Below are 12,704 nucleotides of genomic sequence, written 5' to 3'. Positions count from 1 at the left end.
TTGCAGCTTTCAGGAAGTCAGACAGGGAACTGTTGCTTTTGTAATCGTCGTTGTTCAGGAATGCCTTCAGTACCTCCATGTTCTTCTGTGTGAAACAGTCAAACAGGTAAACTGCAGCTAGAAACTCCTGGATGCTCAGATGAACAAAACAGTAGACTGATTCATGGAAGAAATAGTCGTCTGGTTTGAAGATCTCTGTGCACAGTCCTGAGTCCTGTGCACCCTCTTTGATATCAAGATCACATTTCTCCAGGTCTTCTTCATAGAAAATGAGGCGGCCTTTCAGCAGATGTTCAAACGCCAGCCTGCCCAGCTTCAGAAGCACTGCTTTATCAGCCTCTGCGAGTTTCTTTTTACTCTCACCATGCTTTAACCACTTCCTCTTTGTCTGGACAAAGATGAAGTGGCTGTAAATCTCAGCCAGGGTCTTGGGAAGCTCTCCTTTCTCATCTGTCTTCAACTTGTCCTGCAGAACGGTGGCAATGATTGAACAGAAGACTGGGGTGTCACACATGACGTGGAGGTTCTTTGATGCTTTGACATGTGAGATGATTCTGCTGGCCAGCTTCTCATCTCCGATTCTCTTCCTGATGTACTTCTCCTTCATTACATCAGTGAATCCTTTCACCTCTGTTACCATGTCAACGAAGTGATCAGGGATCTGTTTGGCTGCTGCAGGGCGTGTGGTTATCCAGATGCGAGCACAGCAAAGCAGTCTCCTTTCGATGAGGTTTACAAGCAGAACTTCCAGTGATGTGGCCTCGGACAAGTCCTCAGAGCATTCATGCTGGGTTGTGAAGTCTAAGTTAATGTGGCTTTCATCTAGACCATCCAGGACAAACTGAACTTTGCAGGGACTCTCGTCGTAATTTGTTTCTTCTGACGTCTGCATTTTGGTGAAGATTTCATTAAGAGCCTCTTCTGAGATGCATTTATATGTCGAGTTGCATTCACGAATTAGCTGAGCCAAACTAAACTTTCGCCCCTTGAGCAAATTGAGCTGGCGGAATTGGAGCACGAATGTGAGATGGGGATCTTGATCTTTTTTCTTTGCCCAGTCGTCGACAAACTTGTGTACGAGAAAGGTTTTGCCAACTCCTGCTTCGCCAATGGACATCACTGTTCTCATGCATTTGTTTTGTCCAGAGGGGTGTGTAAAGATTTCACTGAGTTGGATCTCCTGCCCTGCTTTTTTCCTCTCCTGTGTGACCTCATGGTCACTGCTGATCTCTGTGTCATCCACACGTACGATTGTGAGACGCGTGTAACACTCAAAATCCTTCTTATCCGTCCTTTGGATTGGACATTTGTTAACGTTTGTTTTAAGCTTGTCTTGGTAGTGAATAATTCCTTTAGATATTGAGGGAAATGATAAGATCGGCATGATGTGTTAACATAATGAATAACATGTTTTCGCTTGACATTATTATTGCTATATTTTTGTCCACATCTTTTATACTTTACTTTGCTTACTTTACTTTACATTACTTTACTCCAGGTGTTTTGTACAAACCTGAGGACCCATGTTATCCCAGCATGATCTGACATGCTACATGCTACCATTATCAGAAACATGTTAACTGTTATACAATGCAATGTAATGTAATTGAGTGTAAGTGTAATGTAAGTTTAATGTCCAATGAAAACAAAATCAAACAAAACTAAAATGTTATTATTTTTTGAAGAAAGTTACTAGGCTGAGATGGCACCGAATAGTAGGAATGACCCATCATTATTAGAAAAATAAATGACTTTAAACAGCACTGACCTGAGACAGAAGCAGCTGTTCCTTTGGGTTGTGTTGCACTGGGCTGAGCGTTCCTGTTGTGAAATTCATTTTTTTTAACTAACTATACTGTATATACAGTAAATCTACCATCCTATACAAATCCTATATTACACTATAGAACCAAACATTGTCAGTAACTTAATTATACTATTCATAGATTATAACTAAGACATATTTTGTCTCTTGAAGATCACCTAATGCAAAGTTAACACCACAGTGACAAACATAAGATATATTAACATATTGGGTAAACAATTCTAATTAATATTGTAAGACTTATGAATATACTGGCATTAAAGTGTGAATCTCTTGGAAATAGAAAGAGGATAAATGAGAATGACACATGATAGTGAAAGCATCATGGCCTGAAAAGGTACATTGTCTTGTATTAATATAATGTTTGGTCTAAAGATGAACATAAATGAGTATTACTTACAGCTCATCAAGAAGACCCTTCTCATTTGTTTCAAGACCTTTGTAGAAAATGTCTTTGGCTTTACTGCAGTTCAGGAATGTGTAGAGTTCCCTCATCTGATCCTGATGGGTGGGCTTGACCATCACATTATCGTAGCCCTCCTGGATGATAACACGCTCCTGAAGGAGCAGATCCAGGATGGGTTTGACCATGGTCACACTCTGAACCAGGCCAAGCCGGTGTTCATCGACAAAGTGATTATCTGAAGATAAGTGGAATGAAAATGTAGTTCTTGGTGATACGCTGTGCCAAACCCATTTAAACACGTTTCTGAACATTCATAAAATAAAGAAAATGCAAAGACTTTCCATCCCCCTGTTAATGGAATATTAGCAAATGTTTGTATTCACCTATGTCTGTTTTGGGGGGGAATTTAAATGGCTCATCAATCATTGGAATAGCCAACAAGCCTTCCAGTATAAAAATATATGGATGGAAAGTGATCATGTGAATGGAATGTTAGATCTGTTTCATTATGATGTATGTGACCCTGTTTTAACTCAGCTCATAGCACATCTATTCATAGTATCAGCTTACCTTTAGCTTTAGAGACTCCTGTACTTGTTGACGTTGGAGTTGACATTGGTCGGTCAGTGTCTGTAGCTTCATGCTGGTCTGATGTTACAACTATTGTTGAGTTAGAAAAGACAACAGACTTGAATAAGAAACCTGGTATTACCTGACGGTAACTGATATTAAATTAATTGCATTTGTGTGTCTCAAATAAAGTGCACAAGGTTTTCCTGTACTGTTTTCTGGAACCTGCCTGCTGCACTCAGTGAAATCTAGGTGTTCCGTCACCTCAGATGCAGATATAACACAATACATTTTTATTTAGCTTTCACGTTTCCCCTCCATTTCCCTTCCAGTTATTGAAAAGGACCATGGATGAAAAGAAACTGATTTAGGTTTGTAAATCGCCTCAATAACCATTATTATTTGCTGTTGGTTGCCCGTGAATCGGGTGATCTGACTCCTACACTCTGCATTAGTTGCAGAGGGCTCCGCAAATAACGCAGAGGCTGCAGTAAAAAAACAGTCTTCAAATGAAATATACACATATACACAGTATACACTGGGGCGGTAGTGGCTCAGGGGTAGAGTGGCCGGGTAGAGTGAACTGGAAACCGCAAGCTTAAAAGTCCTTAAATTGTCACTTCACTGTCATCTGGGGACCCCCCCAAAATCGGGACCCGACCCACAGGTTGAGAACCACTGATCTAAGCAGTAGCAGTGACACTCTGGGCAAGACCTGGGCTGTTGGTTGTCTAGTAGGAAGTGGTTGAATTTGGTGGAAGTACCGCCCAAGGAAATGACGTTGATGCTTTACAAATCTGTTCATATTCTCTGTGAATGAAACGAGTGTTGTGATTGGTCAAAAAATATCGTTTCCGGGGGAAACGCGTACGACGGAAATCCTGTCCACTCAGGACTTCCTAGACACTCACTGCTTTAGGTCGTGACCAGCCTCTTTTCTTCGCAGATGAGTGAGGCTGGGACCGAGGCTATAGCAGTGATGTTAGGTTTTCAATGTAGTTAGTGGGTGCTAGGACCTAGGAGTGGTCATTTGAATGGGTCCCAGCCCAGGGACATTTTGTGATTCTATGAGTCCTAATAAAATAAAAAACGTTTCCCCATTCAAGGCACACGCATTGTTTTCAAGGCGAAAAAACAACCATGTCACTTGTGTCGCTTTGCCTTTCAAGAAAATTGAAGGCCTGTAGCCTGAACTGACACAAACTGAGTGGAGCTGGAGCACATGTGGATGTTTATTTCTGTGCGCGACAGATTTCAGCGTTTTTTTTCATCGTTCGGGCCGTGTGCGCATCAACGTTCGGCCGTGTGTGCGTGGGCACACACTACAGGGAACATTGGATAGGGTTCCTTCTTTGACAAATACGTGTCGCCAATTGCATTTTAGGGGAAAAAAACAACAACCGGCCAACCTAAAAGTACTCAGTACTTTTCAGCCTTCCTAGAAATGTACTCGAGTAAAAGTAAAATATTTGTCTTGGAAATGTACTTGAGTAATTAGTAATTAGTATCAAAGAAATCTAATACTCAAGTAAAGTACAGATCCTCAGAATATGTACTTAAGTACAGTATTCAAGTAAATGTACTCCGTTACTGTCCACATCTGTCCATGAGCAAGGAGTGTGTGTGAATGTGTGTATGAATGTGTGTATGAATGTGTGTGTGAATGGGTGAATGTAATGCACAATCTATGTAAAGCGATTTGGATAAAAGCGCTATATAAATGCACCATTTACCATTTTTACCATTTAAATATAGGCTTGTAGCTCACATGTAATGTATGGTGAATATTATAGCCAGCCTTTCTTAAAGGAGTTCCCGGTAGGAGATTTGCGTTGTCTCCTACCGGTCATCAAATGAATGGCTCAGGAATGCGATAAAAACTAAAAAATCTCCATGAATTCAAGGCTTCATTGGGTGAGTAATTGATATATAATAAGTATTTTTTTGGGCTGAACTACTCCTTTAATGAACTAAGCACCTATTGTCTACAATATTAAATCCCTAGCTTTATATTTCACATGCATAATCAATCCAAAGTACCTAGGGCCTACACAAAGTCAGTCAGGTTAAACACGTACTCACATTGGCCCCGATTCGCTAAGTAATTTACGACTATATTTTGATCGTACCGGCATTTAAGACAATTCCTACACTAGCAGTCAGATTCATTAATGTTTTTTTGTCTGTGTTTTGAGCGTGAGGTCCGCCCGTTCTCAAGTCAGCCCCGAGGCTGTCTTACCAGGGAGCTAAGCTGTGTGCTAGAATGCTTTATTCTTCATGCAAAATCAATTACAACAGTGTTCAAACCTCTAATAAAATAGTATGTACCCAACATTTGTCAACACATATATATAAAAAATGATCACACCCAGTGTGAAGTGGGCGGTGTGGTCACAGTGGTCATCACAGTGATGGAAGAAGTGATGGAAGAAATGTAATATTGTGGACCAACCATTGTACACCCCTAACTTAAAAAAAAACATAAATGTGTTTTTTTAAAGTGTATAGTCCTATTTATAGGGCTATGCACATGTTTCACTAGCCAATCACAGTCCTGAATAGACTGTGATTGGCCAATCACGGTGCAGGGTTAGGGGGGTACACTGGTGGCCAATCACAGCGCAGGATTGGGGGGTGCAAATATCCAAACCTCACATATAGGGGCGGTTTCACCACCCAAAAATATGTCAAGCGATGTATTGCTTGTAGCCGATGCATAATAGACCATAGGTATAGACATGATGCAGATTCCACCACTGTTTTCCCCCCCTAGGCTATCAGTTGCATTTAGAGCTGAATTATTAGGTCCCTCAGAGTATTTGCCAGTGTCGCCTAGGCTGCCCTAGCGCGTCTGATATCTGGTCTAGAGGGGCGGGTTCAAAATCTCTGGAGAAAAATTCTGCGGGATCCCATTGGCAGGGCCAGGTTAACTTAAGAATGGGCCCTAGGCTAAGCGCGATTTTCTCGCTACATTTAAGGTAAAATATAAGGTGCTTATCCGCTTGGCCCAAATGTTAACTAGGTGTCCGGAGTATTTGTACAATTTATTAGTCCATATTGTTCAATGAAGAAGTGTTTTAATCCCGCCTGTGACCGAACGCCCTTTCCCCCCCTCGTTTACTTCCTGTTTACATTGAGTGTAATTCCGGCTTTCACCGGATGCGCTCCCTCACTACCGCCCATTGGGAAATTCCGACAGAATCGGCCATAGACTGGATTAAAACACTTCTTTATTGAAAAATATGGATTAATACATTACACAAACACACCGGACACCTAGCTAACATTTGGGGCAAGCAGGTAAATACCTTATATTTAGCATTTGTACATGTTCGGAGAAATACAGGCTTTACTGGTGACATTCCAGGGCAAAATGGGGGGTGGTCGCTGTTATGTTTGTCTACTTACATAAACAGCATAATAACGACTCAAACAAGGTTAGAGAGTTTATCCATTGTTTACTTATTCAGCTCGCTTGTACTACAGACATGGTCCGCCAATGATGACGTAACAACCTCTCTTAAAGGAACAGTGAGCTGCCAATATAACAGTAGTGCCAAGACTCAAATACATAACAATTCCTCCCTTCAAATTTGTATGTACTCTAAGTCAATCTCAACCAAACAGAAATTAAGGCACCATAACAAACAGTTATCAATGTGATACAGAATACAGAAACTTGACTTTGTTTAAGGCACCAGAACAAACAATTATGAATGTGATACAGAATACAGAAACTTGACTTTGATTTTCTTTCTTTTCTTTGACAATTGGCCCTATAGTCATTGGTTCAGGGTCTTGTTGTCCATATCAGTGTTAACTATAACTCAAAACTCTGAGGGGGTCTACGGTCTCTTTCAGGGTGTCATCTGCGTCCTGAGGAGTATCTGAACCCCCTGGCTCCCTGGTGACTTTTCTGGTGGATGCATCTAGAAGTTGGTCGACGTGTCGGCGCCGGATCAAGTTGGGCTCCAGACAGACAAGGGTCCTGTCTGTGACAGTATCTCACCAGACTTCCATTTCTGGGTGGGACTACGATAGTCTCTGGCCAGGACTTTCTGTCCGACGTCAAAGGTTCTCATCTTCCTTTGCAGCTGACTGGGAGAACACTGTTTTTCTTGAACATGTCTGGTTTTAGCAAATCTAAGCGTGACCTCAAGGGTCTTCCTAGGAACAGCATTGCAGGTGTCTGTCCTGTGGTGGCATGTGCAGTGCTCCTGTCGGCCAGAAGAAAGTTGCCTACCTTCTGTTGCAGCACTTCCTCCTTCCTACTTGCTTTCATGGACTGTTTGAAAGTTTGAATAAAACGTTCTGCCAACCCATTTGTGGCTGGGTGGTGAAGGGCCGACGTGATATGTTTAATGCCATTGCTCTTGAGGAAACATTGTAGTGAGGATGGGTAAGACCCGATTTTTGAAAAATGTGGACACGGCTCACAAAAGCGCCAATTTTTTTCTACATGCTCTCCATCACCATAGGTTTCATTTTGGAAGGGTAGCCACGTCATCAAGATGGCAGAAGGCGGCCATCTTGGATTGCAAAGATGGCCACCATGTAATATCTATAAGTGCCAATATCTCGGCTTCCAAGCCACTTAGAATGTCAATCTTGGTGTCTAAATATACATTTTCTGGGACAAGGAATGCAATAAAACTATAGGGAATATCAATAAGTGACTAATTCTGCCAATATTTGGTTGATTCTGGCCATATATGTATTACACAATTGTATTAAAATGTATGTGTTGGCTAGATTATGCACAACATATTGGTATGAGTTTTTATCAAACTTTGACAGATCTGACTGTTGTTATCAATGGTGGAAAGTAACTAAGTACATTTACTTAAGTACAGTACTGGAATTTGAAAACTGAGGAATTTGTACTTCCTGTACAAGTATTTCCAATTTTCAATACTTTTACTTCTACTGCACTACAATTATTTGAAAACTTCAGTTACTAGTTACTTTTCAGATATAAATTATGATATTATGAAACATACATTAACCATTTAGCCCTATTTTATACATAGGCTACACAAAAGACGTTCAAAGAGCAAACACTAGCACTTGTGCACGCCATCAGTGGGATGGGCAATCCGTTCCTAGATGATAGCCACGAGCTTCTAATGTTGGACACACGAAATGTGATTGACGAGTTAGTGGTTAACACAGTCCGCACTGTGGAATCAGTGGGCAGAGAACAGTACGACAAGTACCATAAGACAGTGATCATGGACCACACACACTCCATTCATGAGCCCATCAAAAAGAACCCAACACTCAAGATCAAGACCAAGCAGGGAAGATCTCAATGTTGAAGGATGATGTGGCACCCTTCTCCCGGTTAAATATAGCCATGCAACACAGAGAGGGGAACATGAGCACCTTCTTTAAACATGAAAACCATCCATACCCTCCCTCTCTATCTGACAGAGGGAAACTACGGCTGGGAAAGAAGTCAGATCTGCTAAATATTCTGACAGAAGACACAAGAAGAACCTCCAGCTACGTTTGATGTCAAAGTACTCGATGAAGCTGCTGTGGTGCACTTCCTGTCCACTACCAACATTACCACATTTGACAAATATGCCAGTTATGTCTTTGTTCCCCACATCATGAAACACCTTGAGATCTCGAAAAGAGTTGATGTGGTCTGGGATACTTACATCACCAGCAGCATTAAAGAGTCAACAAGGGAGAAGCAAGGCAAAGGGATACAACGGAAGGTGGCTGGTCAGAACAAGCTGCCGGGGAATTGGTCAGATTTCCTGCGTGATCCTATAAACAAGCAGGAACTCTTTGCCTTTCTCTCTGGGAAGATTGCATCCACTGCCTGGCCAGAGGGCAAGCTGGTCTTCATCACACCTGGCATCACAGTGGTTGGCACAGACACCAGCCACTCGATGCTGCCATGTAACCATGAAGAGGCCAACACCAGGATAGTGATTCACCTGCTTGATGCCCTGGAACATGGCTGTTCTACCTGCTTGATACGCACTGTGGATACAGATGTTGTCGTTATTCTCATCGGCAAGTTCCATGCCCTGCTCGCCAAGTATCCAGCTGCAGACATCTGGGTTGCTTTTGGCCCTGGCAAGAACTACACCTATATGTTCATATAAACACGATCTGCCATGCTCTGGGCAAAGACAAGTCCACAGCACTTCCCGTCTTCCACTGTTACACAGGCTGTGACACAACATCAGCATTCTGCGGGAAAGGGAAGAAGTCAGCATGGGTGGCTTGGAATTCCTACCCTGAGGTCACCCAGGCCTTCAACTACATGGCAGAAAATACATACACTTCTGTGACCATAGATGCCCAACACTTTCAGCTTCCTGAGCGTTTCACAGTCATCATGTATGATAAGACAAGTGATTTGGAATCTGTCAATGAAGCACGGCGAGAGTTGTTCTGCCAGAAGAACAAAACGATGGAACACATTCCACCAACGCAAGATTCACTGCTGCAGCACGTGAAGCAAGTTGCCTACCAGTCTGGGATCTGGGCCACATCTGAACTGGCCCAGCAGCCAACACCCAGTCCAAAAGGATGGGGATGGACATTGGATGACAACAACCAGGTCTGGCTTCCTGTGTGGAGCATTCTACCGATAGTGTCAAAAGCCTGCAATGAACTGGTCAAGTGCGGTTGTAAAAGAGGTTGTGGTGCAAGGTGCTCATGCAAGAGGACACACTGGAATTCCACAGATCTTTGCAGTTGTCAATGTGACAAATAATTTGAACGTTGTTATCCTTGAAAGTGAAGCTAATAATCTTCAATTCTCTTCATGCTCCATTTTTCAATGTGTCTGAAAATGATGTACATACATTGGCAGAATCAACCAAATTATCTAATCTTGGCAGAATTAGTCACTTATTGATATTCCCTATAGTTTTATTGCATTCCTTGTCCCAGAAAATGTATATTTTGACACCAAGATTGACCTTCTAAGTGGCTTGGAAGCCGAGATATTGGCAATTATAGATAGTACATGGTGGCCATCTTTGCAATCCAAGATGGCCGCCTTCTGCCATCTTGATGACGTGGCTACCCTTCCAAAATGAAACCTATGGTGATGGAGAGCATGTAGAAAAAATTTGGCGCTTTTGTGAGCCGTGTCCACATTTTTTTGTTAACAGCCCTCACTATTGGAACTCCTGCCCCATGAACAAGCTGGCATTGTTACTCACCAGTTGCAGGGGCAAGCCTGCACGAGAAAAAAGGAGGTTTACTGTCTTAGCAGCAGTAGCTTTCTTAACTACTGTATAAAGATTTCAGGCCACTTTGAATGGGCATCGACAACAATAAAAAATATGTGATCCAAAAACGGCCCAGCATAATCAACAATGTATGCATTGCCAGGGGGTGGAAGGCCATTCCCATGTGTGGACAGGTGCTGGCTGGGGTTGTCGCTGGGTCTGTTGACAACCTGTACATGACTTGGCAAGGTCTTCAATTTGGCTAGCCATGCCAGGCCACCATACATAACTTCTGGCAAGGCTTTTCATTTTAACTACACCAAGGTGTCCTTCATGCAATGATGCAAGCACTCTCGAACGTAGCTTTGGAGGTACAACAACGCGGGACCCCCACATAATGCAACCTTGGCACACAGAGAATTGATGTTGTTGTTTGGCGTACTCCAGAAGCTGGGAATCCCTGTGTGCTGGCCATCCATTCACTGTCAAATCATAGACCTTAGCTAGGACAGGGTCATTTCTTGTCTCTCTTTGTACCTGTGCGCTAGTAACAGGCAGAGGTTCTATATGTGACATGTGTAGCATGACAGCAGGATCAGTAGCTTTTTCAGACTTCACTTGTGGAAGCCGGGACAGTCCATCTAGCCTGGTAAACCCCCTCCCTCCGGAAATCTCATTTGCATTTGATTTCAGGGAGGTCTGGGATTGCGCAGGGAGTAAGCATGCCCGAACACTGCGTGTCCGAACCAATCAGCGGCTGCTAGGGGCGGGATCATCCAATCAGCTGCCTAGTAGCTTGAAAAAAAGAAAAACCGTCTGTCATCGATTCTGCGACCGAAGTCTCAGATGGGAAGTAGGCTGTGAAACAAATGTGTGTCGCAAGCTTCTTCCATTTGACGGTGTCAGGTTACAGTCCATCAGCATTTCCATGGAGCTTAGTACTTTTATATTCAATTGTGTACATGTGTGCTCCTAAGAATAAAGCCCATCTCTGTATGCGTGCCACTGCCATGGCGGGAACACCTTTTTGGGGACTAAAGATGGATACAGGGGCGGCAGTGGCTCAGTGGGTAGAGTGGCCGGGTAGAGGGAACTGGAAACCACAAGGTTCCCAGTTCGATCCCGGGCTGGGGGGCTCCCCGAGAGTTAGTGTCGAAGTGTCCTTGAGCAAGACGCTGAACCCCTAATTGCTCCCGATGAGCAGGTTGGTGCCCTGCATGGTTTCCTCTCCCATCGGTGTATGAATGTGTGTGTGAATGTAATGCACAATCTATGTAAAGCTCCTCCCGGGGAAGGGCTGTCCGCACCAAGACATGGCCATCACCATTGATAATGCTGTGGTGACGTCAACTCAGACTGCGAAGAATCTGGGTGTGACCCTGGACGATCAAAGGACAAAGATGCGAAAATATCATCTATACGTGGGAGTGGGTACTGCTCTGCATGTATTACAGGATTCAATGTCACTTTAAAATCCCCACAAATCCTTACTTTGTCAGTTGTCTTTTTGCCCACAGGTACTATAGGCGTTGCCCACTCAGCCCAATCCACTTTGGATAATATTCCTTGGTCCACTAGTTGTTGGAGCTCGGCTTCCACTTTAGGGCGTAAGGCATATGGGACAGGACGAGCTTTGTGAAATGTTGGCGTTGCATTGTTCTCAAGCTCAATCCGTGCCTTGATGTGTCTTAGGGTACCGATGCCCTCTCTAAACACTTGCGCATGTTTATCCTTTATCCGTGTCAGTTCCACGTCTGCACACAGATTTTTGTCCTTGGTGGCGATTTGCATGGCCTTTATATCATGCCAGTTCAGATGGATGTGCCTCAACCACTGTCCTCCGAATAATGGCACGCCTCCATACTTAAGTACATACAACTCAAGGTTGCCACTTTGGCCCTCATATGTCACTTTAACCTTCAGTTTTCCCAGTGGAGTGATCCGCTCACCTGTGTATGTTTTCAGTCTCACACTGGTGTTTCAGTTTCAGCTTAGGGAAATGCTCCTTGTAGTCTTGTAAGGATATGATAGACAGTGCAGATCCAGTATCCAGTTCCATTTTGAATGGCACTCCATTAACTTTAGGTGTCAGCCATATGACTTCATTGTCATCATCTTCTGTCGAGTATAAATCAAGACAGGACAAATTCTCTTCATTTGAATCCTCCAAGTCTGTCTCTGCTACTTCATGCACTTTTTGGCTGCCCTTTCCTGTTCTCTTCCCTTGTCTATCACTGTACGTTGATTTACACATTTTCTGTATGTGTCCTCTTTTGTTGCACTGCCTGCATCTTTATCCTTGAACCAACAATCAGCAGGGTCATGTGACTTTTTTCCACATCTGAAGCAGGGCTGTGTTCTCTCATACTCAGCGTTGGTTTGTTTGGAACTTGTGCACTGATCTTGCTTCATTGTGTTTGCCTTGTAACTCACTTGCAACCTTTGTTGCCGTTTCCATTGATATGGCTATTTCCAATGCACGAGCTAGTGTTAGTTTGTCTTCAGTCAGGAGACATTTCTGGATGCCTTCGTTGTGCATCCCACACACAAATCTGTCTCTTAGAGCGTCCGACAGCCCCTCCCCAAACTGACAATGCTCTGTTAAACTACGGAGCTCTGCAATGTACTCCGATATGGTCTCAGACTGTGATTGATTCCTTTTCTGAAATGGAAAACGTTCTGCTATCAGCAATGGCGTCGG

The sequence above is a fragment of the Gymnoscopelus braueri genome (genome assembly GCF_963280865.1).
Source record: "Gymnoscopelus braueri genome assembly, contig: SCAFFOLD_60, whole genome shotgun sequence".
Lineage (NCBI taxonomy): Eukaryota > Metazoa > Chordata > Actinopteri > Myctophiformes > Myctophidae > Gymnoscopelus > Gymnoscopelus braueri.
The sequence above is the reverse complement of the archived record's forward strand: the minus strand, read 5'-3'. Positions refer to the sequence as shown.